At 41.2% G+C, this 21,444-nt stretch overlaps 8 non-coding genes across 8 annotated transcripts; all 8 read right to left on the reverse strand.

The window, feature by feature from the left end:
* Window positions 1–2,148: 2,148 nt before the first annotated feature.
* On the reverse strand, window positions 2,149–2,234 carry TRNAY-GUA (transfer RNA tyrosine (anticodon GUA)). The gene is given in 2 exon segments: window positions 2,149–2,184; window positions 2,198–2,234. It is a non-coding gene; the product is annotated as a tRNA-Tyr (tRNA).
* Window positions 2,235–4,640: 2,406 nt separating this feature from the next.
* TRNAY-GUA (transfer RNA tyrosine (anticodon GUA)) lies at window positions 4,641–4,726 on the reverse strand. Its single transcript is given in 2 exon segments — window positions 4,641–4,676; window positions 4,690–4,726. It is a non-coding gene; the product is annotated as a tRNA-Tyr (tRNA).
* A 2,382-nt stretch (window positions 4,727–7,108) lies between these two features.
* TRNAY-GUA (transfer RNA tyrosine (anticodon GUA)) lies at window positions 7,109–7,194 on the reverse strand. Its single transcript is given in 2 exon segments — window positions 7,109–7,144; window positions 7,158–7,194. It is a non-coding gene; the product is annotated as a tRNA-Tyr (tRNA).
* A 560-nt stretch (window positions 7,195–7,754) lies between these two features.
* On the reverse strand, window positions 7,755–7,840 carry TRNAY-GUA (transfer RNA tyrosine (anticodon GUA)). Its single transcript is given in 2 exon segments — window positions 7,755–7,790; window positions 7,804–7,840. It is a non-coding gene; the product is annotated as a tRNA-Tyr (tRNA).
* A 1,806-nt stretch (window positions 7,841–9,646) lies between these two features.
* TRNAY-GUA (transfer RNA tyrosine (anticodon GUA)) lies at window positions 9,647–9,732 on the reverse strand. The gene is given in 2 exon segments: window positions 9,647–9,682; window positions 9,696–9,732. It is a non-coding gene; the product is annotated as a tRNA-Tyr (tRNA).
* A 560-nt stretch (window positions 9,733–10,292) lies between these two features.
* TRNAY-GUA (transfer RNA tyrosine (anticodon GUA)) lies at window positions 10,293–10,378 on the reverse strand. Its single transcript is given in 2 exon segments — window positions 10,293–10,328; window positions 10,342–10,378. It is a non-coding gene; the product is annotated as a tRNA-Tyr (tRNA).
* Window positions 10,379–12,184: 1,806 nt separating this feature from the next.
* On the reverse strand, window positions 12,185–12,270 carry TRNAY-GUA (transfer RNA tyrosine (anticodon GUA)). The gene is given in 2 exon segments: window positions 12,185–12,220; window positions 12,234–12,270. It is a non-coding gene; the product is annotated as a tRNA-Tyr (tRNA).
* Window positions 12,271–19,702: 7,432 nt separating this feature from the next.
* TRNAY-GUA (transfer RNA tyrosine (anticodon GUA)) lies at window positions 19,703–19,788 on the reverse strand. Its single transcript is given in 2 exon segments — window positions 19,703–19,738; window positions 19,752–19,788. It is a non-coding gene; the product is annotated as a tRNA-Tyr (tRNA).
* Between the last annotated feature and the right edge of the window lie 1,656 nt (window positions 19,789–21,444).

Raw genomic sequence — 21,444 nt, forward strand, 5'->3', positions numbered from 1 at the left:
GCCTTGACAATATTTTAATATCTTGGATGGTGTATAGTGTTCTCTCATTTCCCTTGAGAAATCAAGATTGTCAAGGGGATTCTGCTGTTTTGCCAGTTCATAGCAAGAGATGGGGATCCAAAACACCTGACAGGAAACCAATGAAGATTCGTGTTGGACAGAAAAATAACGTGGCCACAGCCTCAAAGCAAAAGGCATCTATTTTCAGTGATGAAATATAATATAATTATAAATTGTCTGTTATTTTACTTTCCAAGTATTTTACTTTCCAAGTATTCAATAAAATGTGCATTTGGCAAAAGTCCTTTGAGCCGGATTTGAACCAGCGACGAGCTATCGAAGGCTTGGCAAATCATTCTCTAGCAAACTCAATACAAGCTTCCACTTCAACCGTCGACTTGTAAACATCTCTTGCAATTCGTGCAAAATACTACAAATTTGGCTTGTGAGGTTCCCGAATTGAGTAAAAGCACATCAGTTCACAATTAAAAAAATGACCCCCTCCGCAGTCTTCCGCATGTTACTGACCACCATACTAAGGGGGAAAAGTTGAAAGGCGCGCCTCACAGGCCATCTCCTCAGAGTATTCAGCCGTGTTGGTCCTTGACAATATTTTAATATCTTGGATGGTGTATAGTGTTCTCCCATTTCCCTTGAGAAATCAAGATTGTCAAGGGGATTCTGCTGTTTTGTCAGTTCATAGCAAGAGATGGGGATCCAAAACACCTCACAGTAAACCAAAGAAGATTGATGTTGGACAGAAAAATAATGTGGCCACAGCCTCAAAGCAAAAGGCATCTATTTTCAGTGATGAAATATAATCTAATTATAAATTGTCTGTTATGTTATTTTCCAAGTATTTTACTTTCCAAGTATTCAATAATATTTGCATTTGGCAAAAGTCCTTCGAGCCAGATTTGAACCAGCGACCTAAGGAAGCCTGTTTTACCACTACAGTCCTCCCCTCTACCAACTGAGCTATCGAAGGCTTGGCAAACTGTTCTCTAGTAAACTCAATACGAGCTTCCACTTCAACCGTCGACATGCAAACACCTCTTGCAATTCGTGCAAAATACTACAAATTTGGCTTGTGAGGTTCCCGAATTGAGTAAAAGCACATCAGTTCCCAATTAAAAAAATGACCGCCTCCGCAGTCTCCCGCATGTTACTGACCACCATACTAAGGAGGAAAAGTTGAAAGGCGGCGCCTCACAGGCCATCTCCTCAGAGTATTCATTAGTGTTCGGCCTTGACAATATTTTAATATCTTGGATGGTGTATAGTGTTCTCCCATTTCCCTTGAGAAATCAAGATTGTCAAGGGGATTCTGCTGTTTTGTCAGTTCATAGCAAGAGATGGGGATCCAAAACACATCACAGGAAACCAACGAAGATTGGTGTCGGACAGAAAAATAACGTGGCCACAGCCTCAAAGCAAAAGGCATCTATTTTCAGTGATGAAATATAATATAATTATAAATTGTCTGTTATTTTACTTTCCAAGTATTTTACTTTCCAAGAATTCAATAAAATGTGCATTTGGCAAAAGTCCTTTGAGCCGGATTTGAACCAGCGACGAGCTATCGAAGGCTTGGCAAATCATTCTCTAGCAAACTCAATACGAGCTTCCACTTCAACCGTCGACTTGTAAACATCTCTTGCAATTCGTGCAAAATACTACAAATTTGGCTTGTGAGGTTCCCGAATTGAGTAAAAGCACATCAGTTCCCAATTAAAAAAATGACCCCCTCCGCAGTCTCCTGCATGTTACTGACCACCATACTAAGGGGGAAAAGTTGAAAGGCGCGCCTCACAGGCCATCTCCTCAGAGTATTCAGCCGTGTTGGTCCTTGACAATATTTTAATATCTTGGATGGTGTATAGTGTTCTCCCATTTCCCTTGAGAAATCAAGATTGTCAAGGGGATTCTGCTGTTTTGTCAGTTCATAGCAAGAGATGGGGATCCAAAACACCTCACAGGAAACCAATGAAGATTGGTGTTGGACAGAAACATAACGTGGCCACAGCCTCAAAGCAAAAGGCATCTATTTTCAGTGATGAAATATAATATAATTATAAATTGTCTGTTATTTTATTTTCCAAGTATTTTACTTTCCAAGTATTCAATAAAATTTGCATTTGGCAAAAGTCCTTCGAGCCGGATTTGAACCAGCGACCTAAGGATGCCTGTTTTACCACTACAGTCCTCCGCTCTACCAACTGAGCTATCGAAGGCTTGGCAAACCGTTCTCTAGCAAGCTCAATTCGAGCTTCCACTTCAACCGTCGACTTGTAAACATCTCTTGCAATTCGTACAAAATACTACAAATTTGGCTTGTGAGGTTCCCGAATTGAGTAAAAGCACATCAGTTCCCAATTAAAAAAATGACCCCCTCCGCAGTCTCCCGCATGTTAATGACCACCATACTAAGGGGGAGAAGTTGAAAGGCGGCGCCTCACAGGCCATCTCCTCAGAGTATTCAGCCGTGTTGGGCCTTGACAATATTTTAATATCTTGGATGGTGTATAGTGTTCTCTCATTTCCCTTGAGAAATCAAGATTGTCAAGGGGATTCTGCTGTTTTGCCAGTTCATAGCAAGAGATGGGGATCCAAAACACCTGACAGGAAACCAATGAAGATTCGTGTTGGACAGAAAAATAACGTGGCCACAGCCTCAAAGCAAAAGGCATCTATTTTCAGTGATGAAATATAATATAATTATAAATTGTCTGTTATTTTACTTTCCAAGTATTTTACTTTCCAAGTATTCAATAAAATGTGCATTTGGCAAAAGTCCTTTGAGCCGGATTTGAACCAGCGACGAGCTATCGAAGGCTTGGCAAATCATTCTCTAGCAAACTCAATACAAGCTTCCACTTCAACCGTCGACTTGTAAACATCTCTTGCAATTCGTGCAAAATACTACAAATTTGGCTTGTGAGGTTCCCGAATTGAGTAAAAGCACATCAGTTCACAATTAAAAAAATGACCCCCTCCGCAGTCTCCCGCATGTTACTGACCACCATACTAAGGGGGAAAAGTTAAAAGGCGCGCCTCACAGGCCATCTCCTCAGAGTATTCAGCCGTGTTGGTCCTTGACAATATTTTAATATCTTGGATGGTGTATAGTGTTCTCCCATTTCCCTTGAGAAATCAAGATTGTCAAGGGGATTCTGCTGTTTTGTCAGTTCATAGCAAGAGATGGGGATCCAAAACATCTCACAGTAAACCAAAGAAGATTGATGTTGGACAGAAAAATAATGTGGCCACAGCCTCAAAGCAAAAGGCATCTATTTTCAGTGATGAAATATAATCTAATTATAAATTGTCTGTTATGTTATTTTCCAAGTATTTTACTTTCCAAGTATTCAATAATATTTGCATTTGGCAAAAGTCCTTCGAGCCGGATTTGAACCAGCGACCTAAGGATGCCTGTTTTACCACTACAGTCCTCCCCTCTACCAACTGAGCTATCGAAGGCTTGGCAAACCGTTCTCTAGCAAACTCAATACGAGCTTCCACTTCAACCGTCGACATGCAAACACCTCTTGCAATTCGTGCAAAATACTACAAATTTGGCTTGTGAGGTTCCCGAATTGAGTAAAAGCACATCAGTTCCCAATTAAAAAAATGACCGCCTCCGCAGTCTCCCGCATGTTACTGACCACCATACTAAGGAGGAAAAGTTGAAAGGCGGCGCCTCACAGGCCATCTCCTCAGAGTATTCATTAGTGTTCGGCCTTGACAATATTTTAATATCTTGGATGGTGTATAGTGTTCTCCCATTTCCCTTGAGAAATCAAGATTGTCAAGGGGATTCTGCTGTTTTGTCAGTTCATAGCAAGAGATGGGGATCCAAAACACATCACAGGAAACCAACGAAGATTGGTGTCGGACAGAAAAATAACGTGGCCACAGCCTCAAAGCAAAAGGCATCTATTTTCAGTGATGAAATATAATATAATTATAAATTGTCTGTTATTTTACTTTCCAAGTATTTTACTTTCCAAGAATTCAATAAAATGTGCATTTGGCAAAAGTCCTTTGAGCCGGATTTGAACCAGCGACGAGCTATCGAAGGCTTGGCAAATCATTCTCTAGCAAACTCAATACGAGCTTCCACTTCAACCGTCGACTTGTAAACATCTCTTGCAATTCGTGCAAAATACTACAAATTTGGCTTGTGAGGTTCCGGAATTGAGAAAAAGCACATCAGTTCCCAATTAAAAAAATGACCCCCTCCGCAGTCTCCTGCATGTTACTGACCACCATACTAAGGGGGAAAAGTTGAAAGGCGCGCCTCACAGGCCATCTCCTCAGAGTATTCAGCCGTGTTGGTCCTTGACAATATTTTAATATCTTGGATGGTGTATAGTGTTCTCCCATTTCCCTTGAGAAATCAAGATTGTCAAGGGGATTCTGCTGTTTTGTCAGTTCATAGCAAGAGATGGGGATCCAAAACACTTCACAGGAAACCAATGAAGATTGGTGTTGGACAGAAACATAACGTGGCCACAGCCTCAAAGCAAAAGGCATCTATTTTCATTGATGAAATATAATATAATTATAAATTGTCTGTTATTTTATTTTCCAAGTATTTTACTTTCCAAGTATTGAATAAAATGTGCATTTGGCAAAAGTCCTTCGAGCCGGATTTGAACCAGCGACCTAAGGATGCCTGTTTTACCACTACAGTCCTCCGCTCTACCAACTGAGCTATCGAAGGCTTGGCAAACCGTTCTCTAGCAAGCTCAATTCGAGCTTCCACTTCAACCGTCGACTTGTAAACATCTCTTGCAATTCGTACAAAATACTACAAATTTGGCTTGTGAGGTTCCCGAATTGAGTTAAAGCACATCAGTTCCCAATTAAAAAAATGACCCCCTCCGCAGTCTCCCGCATGTTAATGACCACCATACTAAGGGGGAGAAGTTGAAAGGCGGCGCCTCACAGGCCATCTCCTCAGAGTATTCAGCCGTGTTGGGCCTTGACAATATTTTAATATCTTGGATGGTGTATAGTGTTCTCTCATTTCCCTTGAGAAATCAAGATTGTCAAGGGGATTCTGCTGTTTTGCCAGTTCATAGCAAGAGATGGGGATCCAAAACACCTGACAGGAAACCAATGAAGATTCGTGTTGGACAGAAAAATAACGTGGCCACAGCCTCAAAGCAAAAGGCATCTATTTTCAGTGATGAAATATAATATAATTATAAATTGTCTGTTATTTTACTTTCCAAGTATTTTACTTTCCAAGTATTCAATAAAATGTGCATTTGGCAAAAGTCCTTTGAGCCGGATTTGAACCAGCGACGAGCTATCGAAGGCTTGGCAAATCATTCTCTAGCAAACTCAATACAAGCTTCCACTTCAACCGTCGACTTGTAAACATCTCTTGCAATTCGTGCAAAATACTACAAATTTGGCTTGTGAGGTTCCCGAATTGAGTAAAAGCACATCAGTTCACAATTAAAAAAATGACCCCCTCCGCAGTCTCCCGCATGTTACTGACCACCATACTAAGGGGGAAAAGTTGAAAGGCGCGCCTCACAGGCCATCTCCTCAGAGTATTCAGCCGTGTTGGTCCTTGACAATATTTTAATATCTTGGATGGTGTATAGTGTTCTCCCATTTCCCTTGAGAAATCAAGATTGTCAAGGGGATTCTGCTGTTTTGTCAGTTCATAGCAAGAGATGGGGATCCAAAACACCTCACAGTAAACCAAAGAAGATTGATGTTGGACAGAAAAATAATGTGGCCACAGCCTCAAAGCAAAAGGCATCTATTTTCAGTGATGAAATATAATCTAATTATAAATTGTCTGTTATGTTATTTTCCAAGTATTTTACTTTCCAAGTATTCAATAATATTTGCATTTGAACCAGCGACCTAAGGATGCCTGTTTTACCACTACAGTCCTCCCCTCTACCAACTGAGCTATCGAAGGCTTGGCAAACCGTTCTCTAGCAAACTCAATACGAGCTTCCACTTCAACCGTCGACATGCAAACACCTCTTGCAATTCGTAACAAAATACTACAAATTTGGCTTGTGAGGTTCCCGAATTGAGTAAAAGCACATCAGTTCCCAATTAAAAAAATGACCGCCTCCGCAGTCTCCCGCATGTTACTGACCACCATACTAAGGAGGAAAAGTTGAAAGGCGGCGCCTCACAGGCCATCTCCTCAGAGTATTCATTAGTGTTCGGCCTTGACAATATTTTAATATCTTGGATGGTGTATAGTGTTCTCCCATTTCCCTTGAGAAATCAAGATTGTCAAGGGGATTCTGCTGTTTTGTCAGTTCATAGCAAGAGATGGGGATCCAAAACACATCACAGGAAACCAACGAAGATTGGTGTCGGACAGAAAAATAACGTGGCCACAGCCTCAAAGCAAAAGGCATCTATTTTCAGTGATGAAATATAATATAATTATAAATTGTCTGTTATTTTACTTTCCAAGTATTTTACTTTCCAAGAATTCAATAAAATGTGCATTTGGCAAAAGTCCTTTGAGCCGGATTTGAACCAGCGACGAGCTATCGAAGGCTTGGCAAATCATTCTCTAGCAAACTCAATACGAGCTTCCACTTCAACCGTCGACTTGTAAACATCTCTTGCAATTCGTGCAAAATACTACAAATTTGGCTTGTGAGGTTCCCGAATTGAGTAAAAGCACATCAGTTCCCAATTAAAAAAATGACCCCCTCCGCAGTCTCCTGCATGTTACTGACCACCATACTAAGGGGGAAAAGTTGAAAGGCGCGCCTCACAGGCCATCTCCTCAGAGTATTCAGCCGTGTTAGTCCTTGACAATATTTTAATATCTTGGATGGTGTATAGTGTTCTCCCATTTCCCTTGAGAAATCAAGATTGTCAAGGGGATTCTGCTGTTTTGTCAGTTCATAGCAAGAGATGGGGATCCAAAACACCTCACAGGAAACCAATGAAGATTGGTGTTGGACAGAAACATAACGTGGCCACAGCCTCAAAGCAAAAGGCATCTATTTTCAGTGATGAAATATAATATAATTATAAATTGTCTGTTATTTTATTTTCCAAGTATTTTACTTTCCAAGTATTCAATAAAATTTGCATTTGGCAAAAGTCCTTCGAGCCGGATTTGAACCAGCGACCTAAGGATGCCTGTTTTACCACTACAGTCCTCCGCTCTACCAACTGAGCTATCGAAGGCTTGGCAAACCGTTCTCTAGCAAGCTCAATTCGAGCTTCCACTTCAACCGTCGACTTGTAAACATCTCTTGCAATTCGTACAAAATACTACAAATTTGGCTTGTGAGGTTCCCGAATTGAGTAAAAGCACATCAGTTCCCAATTAAAAAAATGACCCCCTCCGCAGTCTCCCGCATGTTAATGACCACCATACTAAGGGGGAGAAGTTGAAAGGCGGCGCCTCACAGGCCATCTCCTCAGAGTATTCAGCCGTGTTGGGCCTTGACAATATTTTAATATCTTGGATGGTGTATAGTGTTCTCTCATTTCCCTTGAGAAATCAAGATTGTCAAGGGGATTCTGCTGTTTTGCCAGTTCATAGCAAGAGATGGGGATCCAAAACACCTCACAGGAAACCAATGAAGATTCGTGTTGGACAGAAAAATAACGTGGTCACAGCCTCAAATCAAAAGGCATCTATTTTCAGTGATGAAATATAATATAATTATAAATTGTCTGTTATTTTACTTTCCAAGTATTTTACTTTCCAAGCATTCAATAAAATGTGCATTTGGCAAAAGTCCTTCGAGCCGGGTTTGAACCAGCGACCTAAGGATGCCTGTTTTACCACTACAGTCCTCCGCTCTACCAACTGAGCTATCGAAGGCTTGGCAAATCAGTCTCTAGCAAGCTCAATACGAGCTTCCACTTCAACCGTCGACATTCAAACATCTCTTGCAATTCGTGCAAAATACTACAAATTTGGCTTGTGAGGTTCCCGAATTTAGTAAAAGCACATCAGTTCACAATTAAAAAAATGACCCCCTCCGCAGTCTCCCGCATGTTACTGACCACCATACTAAGGGGGAAAAGTTGAAAGGCGGCGCCTCACAGGCCATCTCCTCAGAGTATTCAGCCGTGTTGGTCCTTGACAATATTTTAATATCTTGGATGGTGTATAGTGTTCTCCCATTTCCCTTGAGAAATCAAGATTGTCAAGGGGATTCTGCTGTTTTGTCAGTTCATAGCAAGAGATGGGAATCCAAAACACATCACAGGAAACCAACGAAGATTGGTGTCGGACAGAAAAATAACGTGGCAACAGCCTCAAAGCAAAAGGCATCTATTTTCAGTGATGAAATATAATATAATTATAAATTGTCTGTTATTTTACTTTCCAAGTATTTTACTTTCCAAGTATTCAATAATATTTGCATTTGGCAAAAGTCCTTCGAGCCAGATTTGAACCAGCGACCTAAGGAAGCCTGTTTTACCACTACAGTCCTCCTCTCTACCAACTGAGCTATCGAAGGCTTGGCAAACCGTTCTCTAGTAAACTCAATACGAGCTTCCACTTCAACCGTCGACATGCAAACACCTCTTGCAATTCGTGCAAAATACTACAAATTTGGCTTGTGAGGTTCCCGAATTGAGTAAAAGCACATCAGTTCCCAATTAAAAAAATGACCGCCTCCGCAGTCTCCCGCATGTTACTGACCACCATACTAAGGAGGAAAAGTTGAAAGGCGGCGCCTCACAGGCCATCTCCTCAGAGTATTCATTAGTGTTCGGCCTTGACAATATTTTAATATCTTGGATGGTGTATAGTGTTCTCCCATTTCCCTTGAGAAATCAAGATTGTCAAGGGGATTCTGCTGTTTTGTCAGTTCATAGCAAGAGATGGGGATCCAAAACACATCACAGGAAACCAACGAAGATTGGTGTCGGACAGAAAAATAACGTGGCCACAGCCTCAAAGCAAAAGGCATCTATTTTCAGTGATGAAATATAATATAATTATAAATTGTCTGTTATTTTACTTTCCAAGTATTTTACTTTCCAAGAATTCAATAAAATGTGCATTTGGCAAAAGTCCTTTGAGCCGGATTTGAACCAGCGACGAGCTATCGAAGGCTTGGCAAATCATTCTCTAGCAAACTCAATACGAGCTTCCACTTCAACCGTCGACTTGTAAACATCTCTTGCAATTCGTGCAAAATACTACAAATTTGGCTTGTGAGGTTCCCGAATTGAGTAAAAGCACATCAGTTCCCAATTAAAAAAATGACCCCCTCCGCAGTCTCCTGCATGTTACTGACCACCATACTAAGGGGGAAAAGTTGAAAGGCGCGCCTCACAGGCCATCTCCTCAGAGTATTCAGCCGTGTTAGTCCTTGACAATATTTTAATATCTTGGATGGTGTATAGTGTTCTCCCATTTCCCTTGAGAAATCAAGATTGTCAAGGGGATTCTGCTGTTTTGTCAGTTCATAGCAAGAGATGGGGATCCAAAACACCTCACAGGAAACCAATGAAGATTGGTGTTGGACAGAAACATAACGTGGCCACAGCCTCAAAGCAAAAGGCATCTATTTTCAGTGATGAAATATAATATAATTATAAATTGTCTGTTATTTTATTTTCCAAGTATTTTACTTTCCAAGTATTCAATAAAATTTGCATTTGGCAAAAGTCCTTCGAGCCGGATTTGAACCAGCGACCTAAGGATGCCTGTTTTACCACTACAGTCCTCCGCTCTACCAACTGAGCTATCGAAGGCTTGGCAAACAGTTCTCTAGCAAGCTCAATTCGAGCTTCCACTTCAACCGTCGACTTGTAAACATCTCTTGCAATTCGTACAAAATACTACAAATTTGGCTTGTGAGGTTCCCGAATTGAGTAAAAGCACATCAGTTCCCAATTAAAAAAATGACCCCCTCCGCAGTCTCCCGCATGTTAATGACCACCATACTAAGGGGGAGAAGTTGAAAGGCGGCGCCTCACAGGCCATCTCCTCAGAGTATTCAGCCGTGTTGGGCCTTGACAATATTTTAATATCTTGGATGGTGTATAGTGTTCTCTCATTTCCCTTGAGAAATCAAGATTGTCAAGGGGATTCTGCTGTTTTGCCAGTTCATAGCAAGAGATGGGGATCCAAAACACCTCACAGGAAACCAATGAAGATTCGTGTTGGACAGAAAAATAACGTGGCCACAGCCTCAAATCAAAAGGCATCTATTTTCAGTGATGAAATATAATATAATTATAAATTGTCTGTTATTTTACTTTCCAAGTATTTTACTTTCCAAGCATTCAATAAAATGTGCATTTGGCAAAAGTCCTTCGAGCCGGGTTTGAACCAGCGACCTAAGGATGCCTGTTTTACCACTACAGTCCTCCGCTCTACCAACTGAGCTATCGAAGGCTTGGCAAATCAGTCTCTAGCAAGCTCAATACGAGCTTCCACTTCAACCGTCGACATTCAAACATCTCTTGCAATTCGTGCAAAATACTACAAATTTGGCTTGTGAGGTTCCCGAATTTAGTAAAAGCACATCAGTTCACAATTAAAAAAATGACCCCCTCCGCAGTCTCCCGCATGTTACTGACCACCATACTAAGGGGGAAAAGTTGAAAGGCGGCGCCTCACAGGCCATCTCCTCAGAGTATTCAGCCGTGTTGGTCCTTGACAATATTTTAATATCTTGGATGGTGTATAGTGTTCTCCCATTTCCCTTGAGAAATCAAGATTGTCAAGGGGATTCTGCTGTTTTGTCAGTTCATAGCAAGAGATGGGAATCCAAAACACATCACAGGAAACCAACGAAGATTGGTGTCGGACAGAAAAATAACGTGGCAACAGCCTCAAAGCAAAAGGCATCTATTTTCAGTGATGAAATATAATATAATTATAAATTGTCTGTTATTTTACTTTCCAAGTATTTTACTTTCCAAGTATTCAATAATATTTGCATTTGGCAAAAGTCCTTCGAGCCGGATTTGAACCAGCGACCTAAGGATGCCTGTTTTACCACTACAGTCCTCCCCTCTACCAACTGAGCTATCGAAGGCTTGGCAAACCGTTCTCTAGCAAACTCAATACGAGCTTCCACTTCAACCGTCGACATGCAAACACCTCTTGCAATTCGTGCAAAATACTACAAATTTGGCTTGTGAGGTTCCCGAATTGAGTAAAAGCACATCAGTTCCCAATTAAAAAAATGACCGCCTCCGCAGTCTCCCGCATGTTACTGACCACCATACTAAGGAGGAAAAGTTGAAAGGCAGCGCCTCACAGGCCATCTCCTCAGAGTATTCATCAGTGTTCGGCCTTGACAATATTTTAATATCTTGGATGGTGTATAGTGTTCTCCCATTTCCCTTGAGAAATCAAGATTGTCAAGGGGATTCTGCTGTTTTGTCAGTTCATAGCAAGAGATGGGGATCCAAAACACATCACAGGAAACCAACGAAGATTGGTGTCGGACAGAAAAATAACGTGGCCACAGCCTCAAAGCAAAAGGCATCTATTTTCAGTGATGAAATATAATATAATTATAAATTGTCTGTTATTTTACTTTCCAAGTATTTTACTTTCCAAGAATTCAATAAAATGTGCATTTGGCAAAAGTCCTTTGAGCCGGATTTGAACCAGCGACGAGCTATCGAAGGCTTGGCAAATCATTCTCTAGCAAACTCAATACGAGCTTCCACTTCAACCGTCGACTTGTAAACATCTCTTGCAATTCGTGCAAAATACTACAAATTTGGCTTGTGAGGTTCCCGAATTGAGTAAAAGCACATCAGTTCCCAATTAAAAAAATGACCCCCTCCGCAGTCTCCCGCATGTTACTGACCACCATACTAAGGGGGAAAAGTTGAAAGGCGCGCCTCACAGGCCATCTCCTCAGAGTATTCAGCCGTGTTGGTCCTTGACAATATTTTAATATCTTGGATGGTGTATAGTGTTCTCCCATTTCCCTTGAGAAATCAAGATTGTCAAGGGGATTCTGCTGTTTTGCCAGTTCATAGCAAGAGATGGGGATCCAAACCACCTCACAGGAAACCAATGAAGATTCGTGTTGGACAGAAAAATAACGTGGTCACAGCCTCAAAGCAAAAGGCATCTATTTTCAGTGATGAAATATAATATAATTATAAATTGTCTGTTATTTTACTTTCCAAGTATTTTACTTTCCAAGCATTCAATAAAATGTGCATTTGGCAAAAGTCCTTCGAGCCGGGTTTGAACCAGCGACCTAAGGATGCCTGTTTTACCACTACAGTCCTCCGCTCTACCAACTGAGCTATCGAAGGCTTGGCAAATCAGTCTCTAGCAAGCTCAATACGAGCTTCCACTTCAACCGTCAACATTCAAACATCTCTTGCAATTCGTGCAAAATACTACAAATTTGGCTTGTGAGGTTCCCGAATTGAGTAAAAGCACATCAGTTCCCAATTAAAAAATTGACCGCCTCCGCAGTCTCCCGCATGTTACTGACCACCATACTAAGGAGGAAAAGTTGAAAGGCGGCGCCTCACAGGCCATCTCCTCAGAGTATTCATCAGTGTTCGGCCTTGACAATATTTTAATATCTTGGATGGTGTATAGTGTTCTCCCATTTCCCTTGAGAAATCAAGATTGTCAAGGGGATTCTGCTGTTTTGTCAGTTCATAGCAAGAGATGGGGATCCAAAATACCTCACAGGAAACCAACGAAGATTGGTGTCGGACAGAAAAATAACGTGGCCACAGCCTCAAAGCAAAAGGCATCTATTTTCAGTGATGAAATATAATATAATTATAAATTGTCTGTTATTTTACTTTCCAAGTATTTTACTTTCCAAGTATTCAATAAAATGTGCATTTGGCAAAAGTCCTTCAAACCGGATTTGAACCAGCGACCTAAGGATGCCTGTTTTACCACTACAGTCCTCCGCTCTACCAACTGAGCTATCGAAGGCTTGGCAAATCCTTCTCTAGCAAACTCAATACGAGCTTCCACTTCAACCGTCGACTTGTAAACATCTCTTGCAGATCGTGCAAAATACTACAAATTTGGCTTGTGAGGTTCCCGAATTGAGTAAAAGCACATCAGTTCCCAATTAAAAAAATGGCCCCCTCCGCAGTCTCCCGCATGTTAATGACCACCATACTAAGGGGGAGAAGTTGAAAGGCGGCGCCTCACAGGCCATCTCCTCAGAGTATTCAGCCGTGTTGGGCCTTGACAATATTTTAATATCTTGGATGGTGTATAGTGTTCTCTCATTTCCCTTGAGAAATCAAGATTGTCAAGGGGATTCTGCTGTTTTGCCAGGGCATAGCAAGAGATGGGGATCCAAAACACCTGACAGGAAACCAATGAAGATTCGTGTTGGACAGAAAAATAACGTGGCCACAGCCTCAAAGCAAAAGGCATCTATTTTCAGTAATGAAATATAATATAATTATAAATTGTCTGTTATTTTACTTTCCAAGTATTTTACTTTCCAAGTATTCAATAAAATGTGCATTTGGCAAAAGTCCTTTGAGCCGGATTTGAACCAGCGACGAGCTATCGAAGGCTTGGCAAATCATTCTCTAGCAAACTCAATACAAGCTTCCACTTCAACCGTCGACTTGTAAACATCTCTTGCAATTCGTGCAAAATACTACAAATTTGGCTTGTGAGGTTCCCGAATTGAGTAAAAGCACATCAGTTCACAATTAAAAAAATGACCCCCTCCGCAGTCTCCCGCATGTTACTGACCACCATACTAAGGGGGAAAAGTTGAAAGGCGCGCCTCACAGGCCATCTCCTCAGAGTATTCAGCCGTGTTGGTCCTTGACAATATTTTAATATCTTGGATGGTGTATAGTGTTCTCCCATTTCCCTTGAGAAATCAAGATTGTCAAGGGGATTCTGCTGTTTTGTCAGTTCATAGCAAGAGATGGGGATCCAAAATACCTCACAGGAAACCAACGAAGATTGGTGTCGGACAGAAAAATAACGTGGCCACAGCCTCAAAGCAAAAGGCATCTATTTTCAGTGATGAAATATCATATAATTATAAATTGTCTGTTATTTTACTTTCCAAGTATTTTACTTTCCAAGAATTCAATAAAATGTGCATTTGGCAAAAGTCCTTTGAGCCGGATTTGAACCAGCGACGAGCTATCGAAGGCTTGGCAAATCATTCTCTAGCAAACTCAATACGAGCTTCCACTTCAACCGTCGACTTGTAAACATCTCTTGCAATTCGTGCAAAATACTACAAATTTGGCTTGTGAGGTTCCCGAATTGAGTAAAAGCACATCAGTTCCCAATTAAAAAAATGACCCCCTCCGCAGTCTCCCGCATGTTACTGACCACCATACTAAGGGGGAAAAGTTGAAAGGCGCGCCTCACAGGCCATCTCCTCAGAGTATTCAGCCGTGTTGGTCCTTGACAATATTTTAATATCTTGCATGGTGTATAGTGTTCTCCCATTTCCCTTGAGAAATCAAGATTGTCAAGGGGATTCTGCTGTTTTGCCAGTTCATAGCAAGAGATGGGGATCCAAAACACCTCACAGGAAACCAATGAAGATTCGTGTTGGACAGAAAAATAACGTGGTCACAGCCTCAAAGCAAAAGGCATCTATTTTCAGTGATGAAATATAATATAATTATAAATTGTCTGTTATTTTACTTTCCAAGTATTTTACTTTCCAAGCATTCAATAAAATGTGCATTTGGCAAAAGGCCTTCGAGCCGGGTTTGAACCAGCGACCTAAGGATGCCTGTTTTACCACTACAGTCCTCTGCTCTACCAACTGAGCTATCGAAGGCTTGGCAAATCAGTCTCTAGCAAGCTCAATACGAGCTTCCACTTCAACCGTCGACATTCAAACATCTCTTGCAATTCGTGCAAAATACTACAAATTTGGCTTGTGAGGTTCCCGAATTGAGTAAAAGCACATCAGTTCACAATTAAAAAAATGACCCCCTCCGCAGTCTCCCGCATGTTACTGACCACCATACTAAGGAGGAAAAGTTGAAAGGCGGCGCCTCACAGGCCATCTCCTCAGAGTATTCATCAGTGTTCGGCCTTGACAATATTTTAATATCTTGGATGGTGTATAGTGTTCTCCCATTTCCCTTGAGAAATCAAGATTGTCAAGGGGATTCTGCTGTTTTGTCAGTTCATAGCAAGAGATGGGGATCCAAAATACCTCACAGGAAACCAACGAAGATTGGTGTCGGACAGAAAAATAACGTGGCCACAGCCTCAAAGCAAAAGGCATCTATTTTCAGTGATGAAATATAATATAATTATAAATTGTCTGTTATTTTACTTTCCAAGTATTTTACTTTCCAAGTATTCAATAAAATGTGCATTTGGCAAAAGTCCTTCGAGCAGGATTTGAACCAGCGACCTAAGGATGCCTGTTTTACCACTACAGTCCTCCGCTCTACCAACTGAGCTATCGAAGGCTTGGCAAATCATTCTCTAGCAAACTCAATACGAGCTTCCACTTCAACCGTCGACTTGTAAACATCTCTTGCAGATCGTGCAAAATACTACAAATTTGGCTTGTGAGGTTCCCGAATTGAGTAAAAGCACATCAGTTCCCAATTAAAAAAATGACCCCCTCCGCAGTCTCCCGCATGTTAATGACCACCATACTAAGGGGGAGAAGTTGAAAGGCGGCGCCTCACAGGCCATCTCCTCAGAGTATTCAGCCGTGTTGGGCCTTGACAATATTTTAATATCTTGGATGGTGTATAGTGTTCTCTCATTTCCCTTGAGAAATCAAGATTGTCAAGGGGATTCTGCTGTTTTGCCAGGTCATAGCAAGAGATGGGGATCCAAAACACCTGACAGGAAACCAATGAAGATTCGTGTTGGACAGAAAAATAACGTGGCCACAGCCTCAAAGCAAAAGGCATCTATTTTCAGTGATGAAATATAATATAATTATAAATTGTCTGTTATTTTACTTTCCAAGTATTTTACTTTCCAAGTATTCAATAAAATGTGCATTTGGCAAAAGTCCTTTGAGCCGGATTTGAACCAGCGACGAGCTATCGAAGGCTTGGCAAATCATTCTCTAGCAAACTCAATACAAGCTTCCACTTCAACCGTCGACTTGTAAACATCTCTTGCAAATCGTGCAAAATACTACAAATTTGGCTTGTGAGGTTCCCGAATTGAGTAAAAGCACATCAGTTCACAATTAAAAAAATGACCCCCTCCGCAGTCTCCCGCATGTTACTGACCACCATACTAAGGGGGAAAAGTTGAAAGGCGGCGCCTCACAGGCCATCTCCTCAGAGTATTCATCCGTGTTGGGCCTTGACAATATTTTAATATCTTGGATGGTGTATAGTGTTCTCTCTTTTCCCTTGAGAAATCAAGATTGTCAAGGGGATTCTGCTGTTTTGCCAGTTCATAGCAAGAGATGGGGATCCAAAACACCTCACAGGAAACCAATGAAGATTGGTGTTGGACAGAAACATAACGTGGCCACAGCCTCAAAGCAAAAGGCATCTATTTTCAGTAATGAAATATAATATAATTATAAATTGTCTGTTATTTTATTTTCCAAGTATTTTACTTTCCAAGTATTCAATAAAATTTGCATTTGGCAAAAGTCCTTCAATCTGGATTTGAACCAGCGACCTAAGGATGCCTGTTTTACCACTACAGTCCTCAGCTCTACCAACTGAGCTATCGAAGGCTTGGCAAATCATTCTCTAGCAAACTCAATACGAGCTTCCACTTCAACCGTCGACTTGTAAACATCTCTTGCAGATCGTGCAAAATACTACAAATTTGGCTTGTGAGGTTCCCGAATTGAGTAAAAGCACATCAGTTCCCAATTAAAAAAATGACCCCCTCCGCAGTCTCCCGCATGTTAATGACCACCATACTAAGGGGGAGAAGTTGAAAGGCGGCGCCTCACAGGCCATCTCCTCAGAGTATTCAGCCGTGTTGGGCCTTGACAATATTTTAATATCTTGGATGGTGTATAGTGTTCTCTCATTTCCCTTGAGAAATCAAGATTGTCAAGGGGATTCTGCTGTTTTGTCAGTTCATAGCAAGAGATAGCAAAATACCTCACAGGAAACCAACGAAGATTGGTGTTGGACAGAAACATAACGTGGCCACAGCCTCAAAGCAAAAGGCATCTATTTTCAGTGATGAAATATAATATAATTATAAATTGTCTGTTATTTTATTTTCCAAGTATTTTACTTTCCAAGTATTCAATAAAATTTGCATTTGGCAAAAGTCCTTCGAGCCAGATTTGAACCAGCGACCTAAGGATGCCTGTTTTACCACTACAGTCCTCCGCTCTACCAACTGAGCTATCGAAGGCTTGGCAAATCATTCTCTAGCAAACTCAATACGAGCTTCCACTTCAACCGTCGACTTGTAAACATCTCTTGCAATTCGTGCAAAATACTACAAATTTGGCTTGTGAGGTTCCCGAATTGAGTAAAAGCACATCAGTTCCCAATTAAAAAAATGACCCCCTCCGCAGTCTCCCGCATGTTAATGACCACCATACTAAGGGGGAGAAGTTGAAAGGCGGCGCCTCACAGGCCATCTCCTCAGAGTATTCAGCCGTGTTGGGCCTTGACAATATTTTAATATCTTGGATGGTGTATAGTGTTCTCTCATTTCCCTTGAGAAATCAAGATTGTCAAGGGGATTCTGCTGTTTTGCCAGTTCATAGCAAGAGATGGGGATCCAAAACACCTGACAGGAAACCAATGAAGATTCGTGTTGGACAGAAAAATAACGTGGCCACAGCCTCAAAGCAAAAGGCATCTATTTTCAGTGATGAAATATAATATAATTATAAATTGTCTGTTATTTTACTTTCCAAGTATTTTACTTTCCAAGTATTCAATAAAATGTGCATTTGGCAAAAGTCCTTTGAGCCGGATTTGAACCAGCGACGAGCTATCGAAGGCTTGGCAAATCATTCTCTAGCAAACTCAATACAAGCTTCCACTTCAACCGTCGACTTGTAAACATCTCTTGCAATTCGTGCAAAATACTACAAATTTGGCTTGTGAGGTTCCCGAATTGAGTAAAAGCACATCAGTTCACAATTAAAAAAATGACCCCCTCCGCAGTCTTCCGCATGTTACTGACCACCATACTAAGGGGGAAAAGTTGAAAGGCGCGCCTCACAGGCCATCTCCTCAGAGTATTCAGCCGTGTTGGTCCTTGACAATATTTTAATATCTTGGATGGTGTATAGTGTTCTCCCATTTCCCTTGAGAAATCAAGATTGTCAAGGGGATTCTGCTGTTTTGTCAGTTCATAGCAAGAGATGGGGATCCAAAACACCTCACAGTAAACCAAAGAAGATTGATGTTGGACAGAAAAATAATGTGGCCACAGCCTCAAAGCAAAAGGCATCTATTTTAAGTGATGAAATATAATCTAATTATAAATTGTCTGTTATGTTATTTTCCAAGTATTTTACTTTCCAAGTATTCAATAATATTTGCATTTGGCAAAAGTCCTTCGAGCCAGATTTGAACCAGCGACCTAAGGAAGCCTGTTTTACCACTACAGTCCTCCCCTCTACCAACTGAGCTATCGAAGGCTTGGCAAACCGTTCTCTAGTAAACTCAATACGAGCTTCCACTTCAACCGTCGACATGCAAACACCTCTTGCAATTCGTGCAAAATACTACAAATTTGGCTTGTGAGGTTCCCGAATTGAGTAAAAGCACATCAGTTCCCAATTAAAAAAATGACCGCCTCCGCAGTCTCCCGCATGTTACTGACCACCATACTAAGGAGGAAAAGTTGAAAGGCGGCGCCTCACAGGCCATCTCCTCAGAGTATTCATTAGTGTTCGGCCTTGACAATATTTTAATATCTTGGATGGTGTATAGTGTTCTCCCATTTCCCTTGAGAAATCAAGATTGTCAAGGGGATTCTGCTGTTTTGTCAGTTCATAGCAAGAGATGGGGATCCAAAACACATCACAGGAAACCAACGAAGATTGGTGTCGGACAGAAAAATAACGTGGCCACAGCCTCAAAGCAAAAGGCATCTATTTTCAGTGATGAAATATAATATAATTATAAATTGTCTGTTATTTTACTTTCCAAGTATTTTACTTTCCAAGAATTCAATAAAATGTGCATTTGGCAAAAGTCCTTTGAGCCGGATTTGAACCAGCGACGAGCTATCGAAGGCTTGGCAAATCATTCTCTAGCAAACTCAATACGAGCTTCCACTTCAACCGTCGACTTGTAAACATCTCTTGCAATTCGTGCAAAATACTACAAATTTGGCTTGTGAGGTTCCCGAATTGAGTAAAAGCACATCAGTTCCCAATTAAAAAAATGACCCCCTCCGCAGTCTCCTGCATGTTACTGACCACCATACTAAGGGGGAAAAGTTGAAAGGCGCGCCTCACAGGCCATCTCCTCAGAGTATTCAGCCGTGTTGGTCCTTGACAATATTTTAATATCTTGGATGGTGTATAGTGTTCTCCCATTTCCCTTGAGAAATCAAGATTGTCAAGGGGATTCTGCTGTTTTGTCAGTTCATAGCAAGAGATGGGGATCCAAAACACCTCACAGGAAACCAATGAAGATTGGTGTTGGACAGAAACATAACGTGGCCACAGCCTCAAAGCAAAAGGCATCTATTTTCAGTGATGAAATATAATATAATTATAAATTGTCTGTTATTTTATTTTCCAAGTATTTTACTTTCCAAGTATTCAATAAAATTTGCATTTGGCAAAAGTCCTTCGAGCCGGATTTGAACCAGCGACCTAAGGATGCCTGTTTTACCACTACAGTCCTCCGCTCTACCAACTGAGCTATCGAAGGCTTGGCAAACCGTTCTCTAGCAAGCTCAATTCGAGCTTCCACTTCAACCGTCGACTTGTAAACATCTCTTGCAATTCGTACAAAATACTACAAATTTGGCTTGTGAGGTTCCCGAATTGAGTAAAAGCACATCAGTTCCCAATTAAAAAAATGACCCCCTCCGCAGTCTCCCGCATGTTAATGACCACCATACTAAGGGGGAGAAGTTGAAAGGCGGCGCCTCACAGGCCATCTCCTCAGAGTATTCAGCCGTGTTGGGCCTTGACAATATTTTAATATCTTGGATGGTGTATAGTGTTCTCTCATTTCCCTTGAGAAATCAAGATTGTCAAGGGGATTCTGCTGTTTTGCCAGTTCATAGCAAGAGATGGGGATCCAAAACACCTGACAGGAAACCAATGAAGATTCGTGTTGGACAGAAAAATAACGTGGCCACAGCCTCAAAGCAAAAGGCATCTATTTTCAGTGATGAAATATAATATAATTATAAATTGTCTGTTATTTTACTTTCCAAGTATTTTACTTTCCAAGTATTCAATAAAATGTGCATTTGGCAAAAGTCCTTTGAGCCGGATTTGAACCAGCGACGAGCTATCGAAGGCTTGGCAAATCATTCTCTAGCAAACTCAATACAAGCTTCCACTTCAACCGTCGACTTGTAAACATCTCTTGCAATTCGTGCAAAATACTACAAATTTGGCTTGTGAGGTTCCCGAATTGAGTAAAAGCACATCAGTTCACAATTAAAAAAATGACCCCCTCCGCAGTCTCCCGCATGTTACTGACCACCATACTAAGGGGGAAAAGTTAAAAGGCGCGCCTCACAGGCCATCTCCTCAGAGTATTCAGCCGTGTTGGTCCTTGACAATATTTTAATATCTTGGATGGTGTATAGTGTTCTCCCATTTCCCTTGAGAAATCAAGATTGTCAAGGGGATTCTGCTGTTTTGTCAGTTCATAGCAAGAGATGGGGATCCAAAACATCTCACAGTAAACCAAAGAAGATTGATGTTGGACAGAAAAATAATGTGGCCACAGCCTCAAAGCAAAAGGCATCTATTTTCAGTGATGAAATATAATCTAATTATAAATTGTCTGTTATGTTATTTTCCAAGTATTTTACTTTCCAAGTATTCAATAATATTTGCATTTGGCAAAAGTCCTTCGAGCCGGATTTGAACCAGCGACCTAAGGATGCCTGTTTTACCACTACAGTCCTCCCCTCTACCAACTGAGCTATCGAAGGCTTGGCAAACCGTTCTCTAGCAAACTCAATACGAGCTTCCACTTCAACCGTCGACATGCAAACACCTCTTGCAATTCGTGCAAAATACTACAAATTTGGCTTGTGAGGTTCCCGAATTGAGTAAAAGCACATCAGTTCCCAATTAAAAAAATGACCGCCTCCGCAGTCTCCCGCATGTTACTGACCACCATACTAAGGAGGAAAAGTTGAAAGGCGGCGCCTCACAGGCCATCTCCTCAGAGTATTCATTAGTGTTCGGCCTTGACAATATTTTAATATCTTGGATGGTGTATAGTGTTCTCCCATTTCCCTTGAGAAATCAAGATTGTCAAGGGGATTCTGCTGTTTTGTCAGTTCATAGCAAGAGATGGGGATCCAAAACACATCACAGGAAACCAACGAAGATTGGT

The sequence above is a fragment of the Ambystoma mexicanum genome, chromosome 1p, assembly GCF_040938575.1.
Source record: "Ambystoma mexicanum isolate Mex_15411 chromosome 1p, UKY_AmexF1_1, whole genome shotgun sequence".
NCBI lineage: Eukaryota > Metazoa > Chordata > Amphibia > Caudata > Ambystomatidae > Ambystoma > Ambystoma mexicanum.